Raw genomic sequence first — 19,207 nt, forward strand, 5'->3', positions numbered from 1 at the left:
ATAAATCATAGCCAAGTTCAGAATCCTCTGGCCTGTTTAAGTGAAAACCTTCCGGGGTTAATAATTCCAGTCACTGAAGAAGGGGCTTTAAAAAAAAAAACAACTCCCTTGTGCCGGTGCATGGTGTCTCACAACTGTAATCCCAGCACTTTAGGAGGCCAAGGTGGGCTGATCACTTGAGGTCAGGAGTTCAAGACCATCCTGGACAACATGGTGAAACCCTGTCTCTACTAAAAATACAAAAAATTGCCAGGTGTGGTAGCTCATGTCTGTAATCCCAGCTACTGGGGAGGCTGAGGCAGGAGAATCACTTGAAGCCAGGAGGTGAAGGTTGCAGTGAGCCAAGATGGTACCACTCTACTCCAGCCTGGGCGATAGAGTGAGACTTTGTTTCAAAAATAATAATTATTATAATTATTTTAAAAAATGAAAAAATTACAAACCTCCCTTGTAAAGAAGACATACAACTAACATTCATTAAGAGGTCATATCATTCCAGACACACTCTCTCACTTAAGGGTCACAACAGCCCTATGAGTTAGGTTCCATAACTATTTTCCCCATTTTACAAAAGAGGTAAAGAAATTATAGAGAGGTTAAGTGATTTGTTAATTAAGTAGTAAAGCTGAGATTTAAACCCCGCATTCTGAGCCTAAAGTTCTGCACTAGACCTTTACCCTTTCACAATAGTATTCAAGCCCTATAAAAATGCAGTCAGTGCTTGGAAGGGCAAATTTGAAAGCTGGTCACTATGTCACAATTGTGTTTGTGAAAACAGGTGTTGAGAGAGGAAGAGAGGAGCAAATATATATATATATATATATATATATATATATATTTGGCACTCCAGGAAGATGGAGCTGGGATTATAGAAGTGTGTAAGAGTTAAAAACTGGGGAACAGAGGTTACTAACACCCAGATTTCAAAGATGAATTTTCTAACTTAAATTTACTGAAGACTCTATCCTCTGGGGAAGACATGTTTAAATAAAACCAAGGAAGGTTTTTTATAAAATGAAGTGATTCCTTTAAATGAAATTAAGTATATAACATGTTGGTCTTGTTCATTAAGAATAATTTGTTTAAAATTGCCTACAATCAAGAATTTTATGCAACAATTGTATTGATTTTATAATTGACAGACTGACATTTACTTTAAAATATGCCAATGAGTAAATTGAGTCTGTATTGACATTTACACACTAAGTTAAACTGAAAAGCAACTTGTTTTTTTCAGCTTGCTTTGCTGTGACTAAAGAGAACTTCTAAGGAAGCCTGTGTCCATAGATTGTCATGGTAGCTCGCAACCTTTACTTTCTTTACATGTGTCAAGTAATTCCAGGGAGTAGATGGTAAATTGGCACATCTTTCCATTAAGTAGGACTTGTTTGCCTTCAAAGAAGGGAGACATTGCCTCCTCCAAGTGATAGAGGGATGACAAAACCTTTAAATATAGTCAGATGGAAAGTGGTTGAAATGTTTTGTTTTAACATATGCCTTCTGGTATTTTTTATTTTCAAATAAGTATTTCATTTGTGGTAATTAACGCACTTCATTTGTTTTCCTTTTGTGGTTTTTGACTTTTTCTTTTGATTGAAGAGCCTTTCTTTCAAGGCATTTGTCTGCTCCCTGGTGGTCAGATAAAAAATTGCACCTTCAAGTGTTCAAACTTTTTTTTTTTTTTCCCCAACCTTAAAAAAAAAAATCTTTCAAATTGGCATTCAGAAGTGTGTTACCTCACATTTTATCAGAAGATGGATCCTGCGTTAATTTAAATTATTGTTTCCTTAATCCAACTGAGGTTCCAAATGTTCCTTTTATTATTACATGTATACAGGGAAATTTCAATATGCTTACTTTCTAGTGTATGCAGCTGTAGTCTGGGAGGTCAGATGTTAGGGAAAAAGAAGGAGGAAAGCAAGATTAAAAATCATTCCTGGAAATGCAAGAGCAAATGTGCTGGAGTGGTAAGACCAAAGTTTTCTTCTTCCTCTTTTTTGTTTTTTTTCTCTTCACACACACACAAACACCCTACAAGGAACAAGATAGGTTTGTCTAGAAAACTACTGCTTCAGTTTCTCCTCTCCACTTTTCCTCTCCTGCAAGTTAAGTAAATCTCCAAGCCCATGACAAATGTATGGACACCTGGCCTGGTGTGTATATCCCAGTACTTTGTGAGGCCTAGCCGGGAGGAGTGCCTGAGTCCAGGAGTTCGAGACAAACCTGGGCAACATAGTGAGACCCTGTTTCTAAAAAAAAAAAAAAAAAAAAAAAAATTTAAATTAGCCAGGTGTAGTGGCCTGTGCCCATATACCCAGTTACTGGAGAAGCCGTAATTGTGTGGTGAAGGATGTGTTAATTAATTTGATTGTGGTAATTATTACACAATGTATGTGTATCTCAAGTTATCATGTTGTATACATTAATATATATAATTTTCATTTGTCAATTATACCTTAATAAAGCTGAGGAGGAAAAGGTAAGGCATTTTAATGTAATCCTGCCAAGACCATTTTCCACTATGACTGGCTTTCCTTCATACTTCCCCTTAGAATGACCTTAGGCATTACGACTTTGGAACAAGGGGAAGTTGTGTTGAATATATGCCATTTTAATTGTAATTTAGAAAAAGTTTGGAAAATTTCAATAAAACGTTAGAGAAATTATAGATTCTTGATGTAGATACATGTGAAGGATATTCTTTTGCCATTTTAAAATGTATTTACTAAATAACCAAAACTCAAATTCAAATTAATGAAATATGAAAAGAAAAACCACAAGAATAAATAATATAATCAATAGAAATTACTCTGATATCAAGAAGTAAATTATAACAACCACAATGAAATCACATCATATCCAAAAGAATAACTCATTAAGAGGAAAAGATAAGTTTGAATGGGAGTAATGAGTAGGCTCTTGGATTGACAATGAAATCAAAAGGAAGAGTTCCACACAGACAAAGTGGAAAAAATGTAAATATCTTGACGATTTAACAAGAAATACTGGCTGAAGAAAACGTAAAAACTCATAATACATCCCAACTACAGTGAGAACATCAATAGCAAAGTGTTTAAAAAATATCATCAATTCCAAGATAATTCATGGATTCTCTTAAATTAAATTGATAATATTGTGCAAAAATTGCCCTCAGAACCTATGACTCATATGAACAGAACTTAATATGCCAGGCATGGTGGCTCACACCTGTAATCCCAGCACTTTGGGATGCCAAGGCAGGCAGATCCTTTGAGCCCAGGAGTTTGAGACCAGCCTGGACAACATGGCGAAACCCTGTTTCTACAAAAAATACAAAAATTAGCGGGGCATTGTGGTGCATGCCTGTAGTCCCAGCTACTTGGGGTGAGGGCCTGAGGTAGGAGCATCGCTTGAGCTTGGGAGGTCAAGGCTGCACTGAGCTGTTATCATGCCACTGCACTCCAGCCTGGACAACAGAGCGGGACTCTGTCTCAAAAAAACAAACAAAAAACCTGACAGAGAGTTTCCCAAATTATCCGCAATCCTAAAAATTTAATTTGACATCCCAAACAATAAGCAATGAAATTAGAATAAATTCTTCTAAACTACCAAATTAAAAAAAAATTTTGATCAATCTAGAGGAAAGACTGAATTATCTTTCTATTCTCTCCATGGAAAATATTATAAAATCAATGTCATATCAAGAGGCAATTCAGAGTATACAGCAAAAATACATATGTTAGGAAAAAGTATTATGGTGTTTTTAAGGTTGTTAATAAGTGCAATTGTGCAGTATTTCTGGATTTTTGTATTTGTCAACTTCTGAAAATTTCAAATTTCTTGTGATTTCTTTTCTCATTCTAAATAAATACATTTACATCTTCGTAAATTTTCTTAAAAACCTTATTTTCTGCCTCTCTCCAGATAAGCTTCATGCACCCCAAAACCAAAGTCTATTCCTATACACACCTCCACTGTAACTCTTAGCAATTGTGGGTCCCTTCTCAATACTTACAAAGTGTGGTCACAGACATACACATTCACACACACACACACACACACACTGTCAGTTTTGATTCAATCTCATCTAAGAATAAAGCCTGTGTAATGGCTTTGCATTTGATTAACTAAAAGGCCACCCTCTTAACATTCCATCTCCAGGATGAATTAATGTCTGTATCTCTAATGTAAGAGACCTGCTTACACCTTTTAAACTTGCTACTCTTCAAGTCTTTACCACAACCATCCTGGAAAGGAAAAAACAAACAAACAAACAAAATCTAAACAACCTAATAGTCTCAGTTTCATCTAAGACCCCTCTCCTCAGTTTTCATTCAATTTACAATGCTTCCTGGGCTGCACTGAAATGGGATGTTAGTATTTCTCAAGATGCAATTATTTCTTGTTAAAATAATAATAATAATAATAATAATAATAATAATAGTCCATGTGCTGTTAGTACCAGGGACACTAGACAAGAAAGATAAGCAAGCCACTGCTCTCTGATTTCTACATAGCAGGTTTGTATTTTGTGACAAAGGTAGCATGTATTATTTTCTGTGCCCAGAAATTTCTAATGGGAATATGTGTAATAATGACATCTTTCATACTGTGATGTTGAAACCATTTCCACAAAGTTGACAAGAATTGCATGTCAAGTTCTGGACAGAAATATAGTTATAATTAAGCATTAATCAGGCTGCACTCTGGCCCACTTCCTTGTTGTTAAAACTCATGTAGCACTAGATACTGGCCGTTTGCATGCTCCTTGTTCCATAGATAGAATTTCTGACATTAGGGTCATAGGCTGTTTAAGAATTGATTTGCATGCCCACTGTTCCCATAGGGAGGATGTCTGACATGAGGGTCATGGACTATTTAAGAAATAATTTGCATCCCCATTGTTCCTACAGACAGGATCTCTGTCATTAGAATCATAAGGCTTTTGTTTGAGGCTTTTGTTAAATTTTGTAAAATTTCTCATTTCTTGTGATTTCTATTCTCATTCTAAATAAATACATTTATATCTTTGCAATTTTTCTTTAATAACTTTTTCTACTTCACTCAAGATTGTTTTTCAGACCCCTAATTCCAGCAACCAGTTTGAAGACCCCCACAGAAGAGTGAGATCAGCAGGAGAATACACCTCATTCATCTTCCTATCCCATGACTTCACTGTGTACTCTGGGACCAATCAACAATCTCCACACTTCAGTTCACTCCAAAACCCTTAAAAATTTTATCCTCAGATTCTTCAGGGAGATGGATTTGAGGCTCCCTCCCATCTCCTTGTTCAGTGACCCTGCAATTGAATCTCTTTCTCTGCTGCAACTCAGCATCTTGGTGTATTGACTTGCTGTATGCATCAGGCAATGAGCCTATTACAGCTACAGTAGTCTATCCAATATGAAACAAGAAATAAAATACTGTTAATGCCATGTTGAGTATTGTCCTGGCTCTAAAAGTATATTTGAAATGAGAATTGTAAATCCAAAAGCTTTGTTAAGTACAATAGGCAAATTTTACTGGAACATATAAATATGACTGGCCTCTATTTATTGGCCTATCCAGTTTCTTTAGAAGGCTGGAAAAAGTAAACCTTTCCCTTAGAGTTTTGTATGCTTCTCTAGGTCCTGAATTAGGTATTTATCTAAATAGTATAGAATTCGTGTTTGTAATTCAGGAGGTAAAGAAGAGTATTAAAGGGACTTGATTTAGTTTTAGACCCAGGAAACACTGCAAGCACTTTGATGTGCTGGATGTCCTGCAGTTGGTGGCTTGTGTTGATCCTGGCAATGAACCATACTACTGCCTAGTTTTTCTTTGTACAGGCGATGAGAAAGATTAGCATATTGGCTTAATCAATTTTTAATGAAGGAGATATATACTAATGACCAAATATTTGATACTGCTCTTGCAGAAGAGCAAAATTTAAATTTTCAAAAGGACAGAATTATTAGGAGAACTACTTTGGGAATTGGATTTTCTATATAATCATTTGTTCCCATCTTCTAATTGTCCCCTGGCTTTCTTCTTCAGTCTAGGATATGGATGAATAATTAAATGAAGAAATATTTCAGATTCTTGCCTGTATGGATTTTATACATGGCATTCAAGCACTGCTGATTTACCATGAATCGATTATACTTTACTGTGGGCTCAGTCTTTGATCATTTGCTCTTTTGGCTAACTAGCAAGATTAAGTGATTTGTCCTAAATCATGCTCTAAGAATTAAGACTTCATTAGTAATGCACTAAGAATTATATACATGCTACAGAAAGCAATCCTAGAGATCTGTATTTGTCAAGACTCCTGACTGCGTGTGACTTAGCATGAATCAGTTTATTGGCCCCCTAATGACTACAATGTGGGAAAGGTAGAGTGGAGGGATATAAGATTCTCTTTCTCCACATAAACCAAAGAAATGTAGAATTTAAGACTTTGTGTTTCTAACACTGTAGGAGAGAACAGTTCATTCAGAGCTCTTAATATTTTAGGAACTAGAGATTAATTTAGTAAAAATTACTAGATCATCAATGTCACATTTGTTTGAATTGTAAAAAGTTGCCTCCAGCAGAAGGATTGAAAAAAAAAAACAGAAAAACAACAAACAAACAAGCAAAAAACAAACACTCTCTGGGCAGATGAATTACAAAAGGCATCTCTTTGGGTAAATAAACAATGAAAATCTAAAAAACAAAACACTCTTTTAAGCTGATAAACAATCCAAGGCTAACAAACCAGCCTTTCATTTACCCTCTTGGCTGGATGCATTTGTGAAAAGTACAATCTGCAAAATCATACAATTGATTTTGGAGAGTTCATTGGATTTTTCTGAATCTTGAATACAGTATTACATTGGACTCTTTTTTTGGTGTTGGAGGGCAGTATCTGCCAGGCTCACAATGAAGTCATTGATTTTGTTATTACATCTCTCCCACCACCACTTCCCACCCATGGCAACTACAGTGTACCACATAACCACAAATTCTTGCTCACAGTGCATTGGACACCAGACCTAAGTTGGGACAATCAGAATTACTTCCTGGCAATTTGCGATTGTCACTGAAAGAAATTGTAATCCTCCTTAGAGGTGCTGCAGTGTGGGCAGCTTCCATGCACAACATACAACATTTAAAAACCCAGTATAGGAAAAGAAAGAATGAAGCAGACATAGAGGGAAGGGTGGAGAGGAGCTACATAGGGTGGAGATGACCCTCTGCTCTTCTGAAGCCTTTGGGGTCTGATACATACCCCTGTGTCCCAATTATAAATTCTCCTTTTCTTCTTTACCTAGGTTAAAGTGTTGCATTCATAATTCCCATTTCAGGAAGACTGAAAATCAGACTTTATTCTGTTAGATCCCAAGATATCAAGGAAGAGGAAAAGGGAAGAGCCACAGGCACTATTAAACCACAGCTACAATCACTGCCATTTGAAACTTCCCACCAAACAACCTTACTATTCTGATTTACTTTCAACTCCCAGGGAGAGTTAGTATTAGGAGGAAGTACCTATCATCCCTGATAATCCACCAGCTCTGGGGGTTTAGAAGAGAAAGGATGGAGGTCTCAGTGCTTGAGGCTAGGCTGATAGCTGAGCAGGGCTCCAGCTCACCTTAATCTCACTCCTGTGGATACCTGCACTAGGGGCCTGAGCATTCTCGCAGATCTCTGCATAGGAGGCTGCCCTTAGGCATTATTAAGGTGTGAAAGCAGCAAGAAAGAGCAGAATTAAACTGCTTTTCTCTAAGGTATCCTTTTACAGCCCAGTGTATTTTGCCCTAGGCTAGCCTTTTCTTCTCCTTTCACCCTCCACATGCCAGTCCAAGACAGCCTTTCTTCTCACAGGAATTATTGTATTATTTCTTAAATTCTTTTTTTCTTCTCTATGGCTTTTCTAGAGGAAACCTAACAGTGTGGGTTTATCAACCATTTTGGCAAGACTCTGAATTCCACTGAACAGATTTTTGAATAAAAATTATGAACAAAGAAAGTGTAGTAAATCTGCTAATAGGAAAACTGACTATGCCTTGTGGGAAAATTTCTGTGTGTGCGACATTCCATTGTGTACCTGCCAGAGAAGAAAACAATTGGGCCCGTTACTCAAATTGTTCAATTTTAAAGCAGGTCCATTGTTATGATTGGACTTTATTTCAATATAAGCACTCGCAAAATGATGGCATAAAGTGAGAATATAATAGAATGATTATATGTAATGAGTTTACTGAAGAACCTCTACATCGTGGAGTATAAACAATGTTGTGGATTTTTTTGTTTGTTTGTTTTTCTCCCATCATTTTCAGCAGTGTTTTCTTGCATTTCTCCTTGCAAGCCTTTTAAACAATATCCTCTACAATTTTCTGCTTGCTTATGATTATCAAAATCAAACTCGATTCTATTTATTTAAAACTGCAACATTTTAATATTTGATCTAAAGTTATTCTTACCCCAAGCATACTTAATCAGTCCTGCTCAGTGTTGCCCATAGAATGTTTTTGGTCTATGAATGATTTGCTAGTGGTCAGAGGCAAATTAATTATTTAGATATATGTATATTAATTTGACTTTTATGTAACATCCAATCCTATATAAGCACCTTCTTAAACTCCGAGGCCCTATCATAATCACCTTCTTAAACTCTGAAGCCCTATCACATGGACCCAATGGCACTGCCGAGGCCCTCTTCCATAAATTCTGATAATCACAGGGAATTGGGATGTAGTGGAGATTTGTTCCCATCATCTTCCCAAGCACCACATTTCCTTCAAGCTCTGTTGGTACAGAACCTGCAGAAGTCTTCCCTAACTTAGTGTCTTGTCCATGTGTGCCCCCACACCTTGAGGGGCAGATCTCAAAGCTCTCTGAAAAGCCCTCATGACATTCAGCTACAGAAGCAATGGCACCTTTGAAGAACTCCAGATTACTGCAGCTCAGCTTCTTCTACCTGGGGAGTCAGTTTCCAGAGATGTTTCCTTATAGTCACCTCTTGTCCTGGTTTATTTTTGTTGCTATAACTGAATACCTGCTACATCTGGTGAGGGCCTTATTGCTGGTGGGGACTCCCTTTAGAGTCTCCGGGCCTTCAATGCAGGGCATCACATGGTGATGGAACATATAAGGGAGAAGCAAAGTGGCTTTGATAATAGACTCAGCTACATGACAAACAATTAATCCATTGACCCACTAATTTATTAATTCATGAATGGATTAACCCATTTGCAAAAGCAGGGCCCTCGACCCAATCATCTCTTAAAGGCCTTACCTCTTAATACTGTTACATTTGGGGTTAAGTTTCAACATGAGTTTTGGAGGAGACAAATATTCAAACCATAGCACCCCTACATTTTTAAAAATCATATATATATATATTTTTTCATAGCTTTATGAGGTACATGAGAAATTTTGTTACAAGTATCTAATGAATAGTGATCTAATCAGGTTATTCAGGGTGTCCATCACCTGAGTACAAAACATTTTTGCTAAGTATGATCATTCTAATGTGCTATCACACATTGAAATTATTCCATCTTACTGTATGTTTGTACCATTTAACCTACTTCTCTTCATCCTACCCCCGCCCCCTACCCTTGCTAGTCTCTGTTATCTGTTTTTCTACTCTCTCCCTCCATGTGTTCAAATAATTTATCTCCCACATATAAGTGAGAACGTACGATTTTTGTGTTTGTGTGTCTGGATTATTTTACTTAATATAATGTTCTCCAAGCTCATCTATGTTACCACATTTTTTATGGCTGAATAGTATTCCATTTTGTATATACATCACATTTTCTTTAACCATTTATTTGCTGATGGTTGATTCAATATCTTTGCTATTGTGAATAGTGCTGCAATAAACATGTGAGTGGAGGTATCCCTTTGATGTATTGATTTCTTTTCATTTGGGTAGCCACCCAGTAGTGGAATTGCTGGATCAAATGGTAATTCTAGGCCTGGCACAGTGGCCCATGCCCATAATCCCAGTGCTTTTGGAGGCCAAGGAGGGTGGATCATTTGAGTTCAGGAGTTCGAGACCAGCCTGGCCAACATGGTGAAAACCTGTCTCTACTAAAAAAAAAAAAAAAAAAAAAAAATTGCTGGGTGTTGTGGTGCACACCTGCAATCCTGGCTACTCGGGAGGCTAAAGTAGGAGAATCACTTAAACTTGGGAGGTGGAGGTTGCAGTGAGTTGAGATTGTGCCACAGCACTCCAGCCTGGGCAACAGAGTGAGACTCTGTCTCAAAAAAAAAAGAAAAAAGAAAAAAGAAAAAAAGTTATTCTATTTTTAGTTTTTAAAGAAATTTCCATACTGTTTTCCATAGTAGCTCTACTAGTTTACATTCTCACCAACAGCGTATAAGAGTTCTCTTTTCTATTCATCCTTGCCAACATCTGTTATTTTTGTCTTTTTAATAAAGCCATTCTGACTGGTGTAAGATTATATCTCACTGTGATGCTGATGTACAATTCTCTGATGATTAATCTTATAAATTATTCCTAGCTATTGAAAATGGGGTTGCCATCCTGATTATTTTTTCATTTACCTGTTGGCTGTATGTATGTCTTTTTTGGAGAAATATCTAGTCATGTCCTTTGCTCACTTTTTAATGGGATTGTTTGTTGTTTTCATCTCGAATTGTTTGAGTTCCTTTTATATTCTGGATATTATTCCCTGTCAGATGAAAAATTCGCAAATTTTTCTTCCATTCAACAGGGTGTCTCTTCACTGTGTTGACTATTTCTTTTGCTGTGCAGAATCTTTTTAGTTTGATTAGGTTCCATTTATTTCTTTTCTTTTCATTGCCTGTGCTTTTGAGGTCTTATAAATTCTTTGCCTGGGCCAGTGTCCATGAGTTCTTCCTAGATTTTCTTCTAGTATTTTTATAGTTTCAGATCTTACACATAGTCTTTAGAACACTTTGAGTTGAATTTTTATTTTTTTTTTGACAGAGTCTCGCTCTGTCGTCCAGGCTGGAGTACAATGGTGCAATCTCAGCTTACTGCAGCCTCTGCCTCCTGAGTTCAAGTGATTCTCTTGCCTCAGCCTCCTGAGTAGCTGGGACTACAGGTGCATGCCACCATGCCTGGCTAATTTTTTGTATTTTTAGTAGAGACAGGGTTTCACCCTGCTGGCCAGGCTGGTCTCGAACTCCTGACCTCATGATCTGCCCACCTTGGCCTCCCAAAGTGCTAGGATTACAGGTGTTAGCCACCATGCCTGGCCTGGTTATATCTTCTGTTTCTAACTCCTTGAGGTGCATTGTTAGATTGTTAGTTGTAATCTTTCTGCTTTTTTGATGTAGGCATTTATTGTTATAAACTTTCCTCCTAGCACCTCTTTTACTGTATCACACAGGTTCTGGTATGTTGTGTTTCCATATTTATTTGTCTCTGGAAATTTTTTGATTTCCATCTTAATTTCTTTATTGATCCAATTGTCATTCAAAAGCATGTTGCTTAATTTTCATGTATGTGTATAGTTTCCAGAGTTCCTCTTGGTATTAATTTCTGGTTTTATTCCATTGTAGTCTGAGAGGTTACTTGACATGATTTTAATTTTTCAAATTTGTTGAGACTGATTTTGTGGCCTAACATATGGTCTATCCTGCAGAATGCTCCATGTGCCAAAGAAAAGAATGTATATTCTTCAGTTGTTGGATAGAATGTTCTGTAAACATCTGTTAGGTCCATGTGGTCTAAAGTTCAGTTTAAATCCAATGTTTCTTTGTTGATTTTCTGTCTAGATGCTAATGCTAATGCTGAGAGTGATGTACTGAAGTTTCCTCACTCTAATTATATTCCAGTCTATCTCTCTCTTTAGAGCTAGTAATATTTATTATGAATCTGGGTAATTCAGTGTTAACCCTACTAAATTTTTCTGATAGTTTATCTTTAAGCTCCTCTCCTTCACATGGGTTGGGCTGGGCAAGAGTGAAGGTGAAGATAGAAAAACCTGTCCCAAAAACATCATTTCTTACACTTTTATTTGTCTGTTGATCTGATATATGGATGAGGGAGGGTGCTTTGAATTGAATGGGCCCAGTGCTATTATTTTTAGGTAGTATAGGGATGATATGGTTCGACTCTGTGTCCCCACCGAAATCTTATCTCAAATTGTAATCCCCATAATCCCTATGCATCAAGGACAGGTCCAGGTGGAGGTAATTGGATCACGGGGGTAGTTTCTCCCATGCTGTTCTCATGATAGTGAGTGAGTTCTTGTGAGATCTGATGGTTTTATAAGCATCTGGCATTTCCTCTGCACATACTCACTCCGCCCTGCTGCCATGTGAAGAAGGTGCCAGCTTCTCCTTTGCCTTCTGCCATGATTGTAAGTTTCCTGAGGCCTCCCCAGCAATCCGTAACTATGAGTCAGTTAAACCTCTTCCCTTTGTCAATTACCCAGTCTCAAGTATTTCTTCCTAGCAGAGTGAGAACGGACTAATATAATGGCTTTCTTTAGAGTATGGGAATATATGGTTAATTTCTATTTCATCTTCAAATTTTAGCTATAATTCTGGCCCAATAAAAACATATTACTCTCATATGTAAACATGAGACCTTATAACATATAATATCATATCATATTTGCCTCAGTAGATTGCATTTGGATTGAAAGAAAAAAGTCAAAACTATCCTATTATTTGTCACATTCTACATAGGCAGCTGAGAACTTAAGCAGTGACTATGCTGGGTAGCTTAACTTCTAATGAGGAGCAACAGCCCAGGGTGCAGGGAATTCCTAACTTTAGACCCAGCTAGGTTTCCTTTACTATTAGTAAGCCCTGCCTAAGCTTTCATATGCAGGTAGTCTGTTTCTCTGAAATAAAGAATGTCACAATAATTAAAATCTGTTAATATATGTGAAGTTCTTAGAACAGTACTTGACATATAGTAAGTACAAATATACTGAATTCTTATAATTGTATGTTGCTTCAACATCCATTTTGAATATAAATGGTTTAACTTTCCATATTCAATGAGTCAATAGGTTTGACTTCCTCATACAAGAGGCAGAGCTTAGTCACCCTTGACAGAGTTTTCAGTTCTCCACCTCTTCCCAGTTTTTCAAGGTACTTCATTCAGATGTGTCTCATTAACTGCCTCCCGGTGACTATTTCCCTACGAGATAGTCATATTCAACCTACTTTACTTGCTCCACCCACTCCCACACGCGGCATGTGCTTTGTAGATAGGCCACAGTGACCACCTCTCTGCAGTCACTGCAGGACTGCATCGAACTCCTGCCCACTTGCTCTTAAACCCACCAGTTGTAACTCCCCACCAGAAATCTACCTAGGAAATGGCCTGGACCCCAATTAAGGCTTTGGCTCTTAGGTCGCTCACTCTCTCTCTTTTGTTCCCCACTTGACAGTTAAGTCTGTGTGTCCTGGACTCCCTCCTTCCCGTTGGTCCTGAAAAATGTGCTGCTCTCTTCTCTCTAGGGTATATGTGAGTAATAAAACTGCTTCTATTATTCCATGTGACATAGTTTGGCTGCGTCCCTACCCAAATTTCATCTTGAATTGTAGCTCCCACAATTCCCACAGGTTGTGGGAGGGACCCAGTGGGAGGTAATTGAATCTTGGGGGTGGGTCTTTCCTGTGCTGTTCTCGTGATAGTAAGTCTCACGAGATATGATGGTTTTAAAAAGGGGAGTTTCTCTGCAGAAGCTCTCTCTTTGCCTGCTGTCATCCATGTAAGGTGTGACTTGTTCCTCCTTGCCTTCCATCGTGATTGTGAGGCCTCCCATCCATGTGGAACTGTGAGTCCATTAAACATCTATCCTGTATAAGTTACTCAGTCTCTGGTATGTCTTTATTAGCAGTGTGAAAACGGACTAATACACCGTGTGCTTTGTTGTGCTGCCTCTTCTGCATCTCACATGGCCAACATACCCGAACCTAACTTCTTTTCCAGTCAGGGCTTTCCTACAGAATGGCTATCTTGGTAGGAATAAACTATTCACAGGTCTGATGAGAGTCACAAGGGCATCTGTGTATAACAGTATAAACAAGTTTCCTGTAAGAAGAACACCTGGACATGGGTCAGACACTTTAGCATTAGGCTGTAAGACAAGATAAATATGTATTCTGACAAAAGATAAAGGTCAGGATAAAAATCAAGTTAGAGAAAAAAATACAACTCAATAAATGTTAGCTGTTAAGTATAGCTTTGTCTACCCAAAATACTTTTCTAATTATTTTATTTCGGTAAAACACTGCTGTAGATTGCAAAAGTGGCCCGATTTTCTGTTCCTCTGTGCATAAATGCCTTTTACAATGATCAAGAGGTAGAGACTTTTCCCCCAATTGCTGAGTCTGGGCTGGGCGAGTGACTTGTTTTGGCCAATAGAATGTGATAGAAATGACATTTTGCCAGTCTGAGCCTAATTCTCAGAAGGTCTTGTGGACTTTTGCTCTCTCTTGAGATTTTTTCCTCTATTATGAGAACAAGCCCACACGAGCCTGCTGAGGGTAACAGACCACGGGGGAAAAAGCTGAGTCACTTCAATTGGAAGTCAGCCAACCCCAGAAACAGAGCTGCTCAGCTGATGGGCAATTGATTACAGGCACATGGGGAAGCCCAGCCAGTCAAACCCAGAACAGCCCGGCTGAGCTCAGGCTAATTCTGTGACTTTCAGGATGAATAACAAAATAAATGATTCTTATTTTAAGCCAAAATTTTGGTGAGCAATCTCCCTCATGTCAATGTCTATCTCGGTGCTATTTCAGACTCCTCTCGTACTGTCAAATCTCACTCAACTTTTAGCATCTATTTCAATTGGCAGCTCTTCCAAGAAGATTTTTCTAATTTCCTCAAGTGATGTGTTATCTCCCCTATAATTGAAACCCATTTTGATATCTGTGTGTGTTCCTTTTTAGTTTTTTTCTTGATTTGTTTTCTACTAGAAGTGTTAATGTCCTACTCATCTTGCTTTTCCTACAGCTAGTAAGTGGACATCCAGGAGGTACAAGGATATATCCCAGACCTGGCCAGTCATGCTACCATTTTCCATAATAATCTCCTTAAAAAGTGAGCACCAGACCCAAGTCATTCAGAGACTACCTGTAAGATACAGGCACTGAGGGAAAAAGTCTGGTTTTTCTTTTAGATGAAGAGCTATAAGAATGGAATGGAGACTAGGAGAGGAATATCCAAAGGAGAGAAAATGACTTCAGTGGGAGAGAACAAGAGCTACAATCAAAAAGAGGAGAGACAAGCAGCACTGAGGAAGACAGAAGGGTAAGAAGAGGTGAGAATTCTATCAACACTGAGATACTGAGACCTGGATCTGTCCTGCTTTGGAAGTAATTGATTCTCTCTCCTTTTTTTTTTTTCTTCTCAAGCTCAAGTGAGTTGTGTTTTAGTTAATTGCAAAAAGAAAAATCCTAAGCATCTTGTGAACTGAGGCAGGTTAATATGAATGATTCTCCAGTGCTATATCACCTATAGATATGTTGACCACGTAATGTGTTGTCTCTATTGGGACACTTCTGAGAGCAAAATGGGGTGCTAGTAATAATTATTCTGAAAAACCTAGTGCTAAATGAGACTGTCTCTTTGAGCTTCCCAGAAAAAAACCAGAAAAACTGGATCTGCAAAGCTGAGGACTAGATGCTGGATTGTTGTGTTACAAAAATCCAGGTCTAGACCTTCTATGGGTCCCCTTCTCTGTAGCTGCCAGTCAGCCTCTCACTCTTACAACCCTATTATGTACAAAAATACAGCTAATAAACAAAAACTCACAGGAAGCAAAAAGTTATGGAACAGGTAGCAATTAAACTCTTTGGAACTAAGTTGTGTGGGATAGTTCTTGAATTTGTGTTTGTAATCACTATACCTAAAAGGACGAAAAAAATTAGTATTAGTTCTCATGTATGAGAATTTTCCTTCAAGATATTATGTTTTCTATCCTTGGTATGGGGGAGGTGGGAGAAGTAGCAAATTAACATAATGTTTAAGTTAGTTGTTGAATATATATGGTATATAAAAGTTAAAACTCAGATAAAACTTTGTGTTAGCAACACAGATGAACACAATGTGGGCTAAAGCTGAAGAAATGTTTTGATTTCGATGATCACCTTTTATCTTCCTCGAATATAGGCTACAGCTGAGACAACAGTAATTAATATCACAATCTCCTGTCCCTGATATAATGGCTTAGGGGCAGAGGAGAACTACTGTAGTGTAAGTAGGGCTTGTGTTCTGATGGGCAGTGACAATAGGCAGGACCATTAATACAGACTCAGGCATATGGAAGTAGTATTATTGTGCCCACCTTGCTAATTTAAAACTCACTTTACACTTTAGAATTTCTCCCATGGAATAAGCAACCAAATATGTATCTATAGTAAAGTCATTTGGTGGGGGGATTGGGTATTTAATATTAATATGGTTAATATTTACATTAACCTTGACATTCATCCTGAGGATAAGAATGAGATCAGAACAACCAGGGAATAAGATATAAGGATGACCACTTTTATCTTTACATTCTTTATCTCCTCTTTGTAAAAAAAAATAATAATAATTAAGGCTCTTTTCTTTTTTAAAAGTGTGCAGTGTTGAGTTCTCAACTCAGATGAACTTTGTGAGTGAGCTATAGAGAACTGAGATAGACCCAAAATAATCCAGCAGCCATTCTATAAAGTTGGCAGGTGAAAGAAAATTCCTTTTAAGTAATATTAAGCACCCACTTGGTAGGTAATTACTACAGGAGAAATTAAAATGACAAGGACACAAATGGGTCCACTACAAGACAAGCTAAGAGAAATGCTAAAGAGGGGTTATATGTGACGTCAGGTCTGAAAGAAAATTAGAAAAACCTCCTTGGAAGAGAAGCTATTTGAAATGGGCCTTTTATATTGGGAATTTTTTTTCTGAGGAATGAAAGAGGCATTTCAGGAATAATCAAAATCTAAGAGAAAGAAAGTTTGGGACAGTTTCCAGGAATAGGTAGTGGTCAATTTGGACTGCAAGATTAATAAGGCTAGAAAAGCAGTGCCCTTTAGTAGGGAAATACACATTTCAAACCATACTACTCCCTAATGTTAGTTAGCATGTTAGGCTATCACTGAACTTTGCCCAGTCCCTTATCCTCTCATCATACACACACACACACACACACACACACACACACACACACACACCACATTCTAAGCAAATACTTTGAAATTGGTGGGTCAAAATCTGATGTAGTCATGGTAGATATTTTGTACTGTAGAGCTGTGCTAGTTGTTAAGCTTAGCCTAAAGCTGCCTCCTTACATATGTAAAATTCAGCCTAAAGATTTCTCCGTATGCAGTGAACTGTAACCTAACCTAAACTGACAATGTAAACACACTGTAACCTACTCTTATGGCAATCATCAAGTTCCATCTATTAAAACCATGTTCAAACATGGTAAATTCTGAGCTGTACACAATCTGGCTGTTCCTATACCTCACTTCCATTTTCTGTATGTCATTTTCCTTGTTCTGCCCCTAAATCTTCTTCCATCACACAGCTGTGCTGGAGTCTCTTTAAGCCTACTCTTGCTTGGAAGGCTGCTCAATTCCTGAAATATTCTTTGTTTGGTTCAACTCTATCAAATTTGATTTGTCTAAGGTTTTTTTCTGTTTACAGACGGTGTCACAAGTGGGATCGAAAGAAAAGCTTCCAGTGACCCCCAGGAGCACTGAGTGACGAAACAAGGTACCTGCTGGGTCCATTGTATCCATTGTTTTCTTGTTGAAACTGGGGATTATTGGGTTAGTTCTCCCTTGAATTCTGAAGCCCCACAGATTTGTGTTTCGAGGCTTTCTGAGTTTGAGCAAATTTCTGATCCAAACTGGGTTGGAAGTTGCAGCATAAATTGGGCTGGGCCCAGAATCAGATTGGCTCTGTTAATCAACTGAATTGGATCTAGTTAGAGGACTTAGGTGTCTGACTGGGTCAGAGAGAAACTAGGATTAAATGGTTATACTACAGGGGATGCAAACTTCAGCTTTCATAAATTTACAGAGATTTTTATTTTTCCTGGGCATTTGGGTATGGAAAAATTATTGGTTAAGTTGATCAAGGAGATCTGAGAGTCAAAGCCAAGATTCAGAGTAAAAATGGGATCCTTAATTTCTTAAGAACTGAGTAATCTACCTTCTAGCTATGCCTACATTTACATGTAAAAAGTATTAGGCCCCAGAAGCAGCAAATGGTTATAGAAATGGCAAAATCTTACTAAAGATAGTTTAAAATTAGAGCGGAACATTCCAAGTGAACAACATTGCACTTTAAGAAGTGCATTTGAAAGTGAGGGCCCCCTAATTAGTCTCATCCACGGAGGAGTCTTTTTTTTTTTTTTAAACAAAAAAACAGTTTTGCTTAAAGGCAAATAAAAAGCTCAAGCAACTAATTGATAAGAAAAATGGAAACTGCTAACATTTTCACTTAGTCACTATGATGGTTAATACTGAGTATCAACTCAATTGGATTCATCCTGGGTATGTCTGTGAGGGTGTTGCCAAAGAAAATTAATATTTGAGTTAGTGAGCTGGGAAAGGCAGACCCACCCTTAATCTGGGTGGGCACCATCTAATCAGCTGCCAGAATGGCTAGAATATAAAGCATGCAGAAAAAAAAACACCAAAAAACAAACAAACAAAAAACCATGAAAAGACTAGACTGGCCTAGCCTCCCAGCCTACATCTTTCTCCCATGCTAGACCTTCCTGCCCTTGAACACTGGACTACAGTTCTTCAGTTTTGTGGACTCAAACTGGCTTTCCTTGCTCCTCAGCTTGCAGACAGCCTGCTGTGGGACCTTGTGATCATGTGAATTAATACTTAATAAACTCTCATACACACACACACACACACACACACCCTATTAGTTCTGTCCCTCTAGAGAACCCTGATTAATGCAGTTACTATTCCATCCCAAAGGTGAAAAGAAAGCTATCCTAGATAAAGTCTTTAGAAAAGGAAGACACTCAGTAAAGTAGGCTTGCTTCTTTTTCAGATCTATCCATACTGAGTTCAGGTATAGAGAATGCTTTCTTTGTCCTATTCCTTAATGTACTCCACCCTGAACTCAATAATTTTAGCTAAGGAAGAGTAGCTGAATTAAAAAGACCATCTATCAAACTAAAACACATCTACCTGGCACTTAACCAGCTATCTTGAAAGACGTTTGTAAAAGCAATTTACATCTATAAAGGAAATCTCCATTTGTAAGAGCTCTATGTAC

At 37.8% G+C, this 19,207-nt stretch overlaps 2 long non-coding RNA genes across 5 annotated transcripts in view; both read left to right on the forward strand.

Moving 5' to 3' along the window:
* The first annotated feature begins 4,428 nt into the window (after positions 1 to 4,428).
* Positions 4,429 to 8,391, forward strand: LOC116479671 (uncharacterized). Its single transcript, XR_004251031.1, has 2 exons — positions 4,429 to 4,499; positions 7,278 to 8,391. It is a non-coding gene; the product is annotated as an uncharacterized LOC116479671 (long non-coding RNA).
* Positions 8,392 to 14,693: 6,302 nt separating this feature from the next.
* LOC116479053 (uncharacterized) overlaps positions 14,694 to 19,207 on the forward strand; it is a 103,994-nt gene continuing 99,480 nt past the window's right edge. For 3 of the 4 annotated variants that reach the window (XR_009208842.1, XR_004250923.2, XR_004250921.2), the window contains exons 1-2: positions 14,694 to 15,236; positions 17,609 to 17,677. This is a non-coding gene — a long non-coding RNA (uncharacterized LOC116479053). The remainder of the gene's footprint in view (positions 15,237 to 17,608; positions 17,678 to 19,207) is intronic. The other variant, XR_004250922.2, reaches the window with a different exon arrangement.

Source organism: Hylobates moloch, unplaced genomic scaffold, assembly GCF_009828535.3.
Source record: "Hylobates moloch isolate HMO894 unplaced genomic scaffold, HMol_V3 SCAFFOLD_12, whole genome shotgun sequence".
Classification (NCBI taxonomy): domain Eukaryota; kingdom Metazoa; phylum Chordata; class Mammalia; order Primates; family Hylobatidae; genus Hylobates; species Hylobates moloch.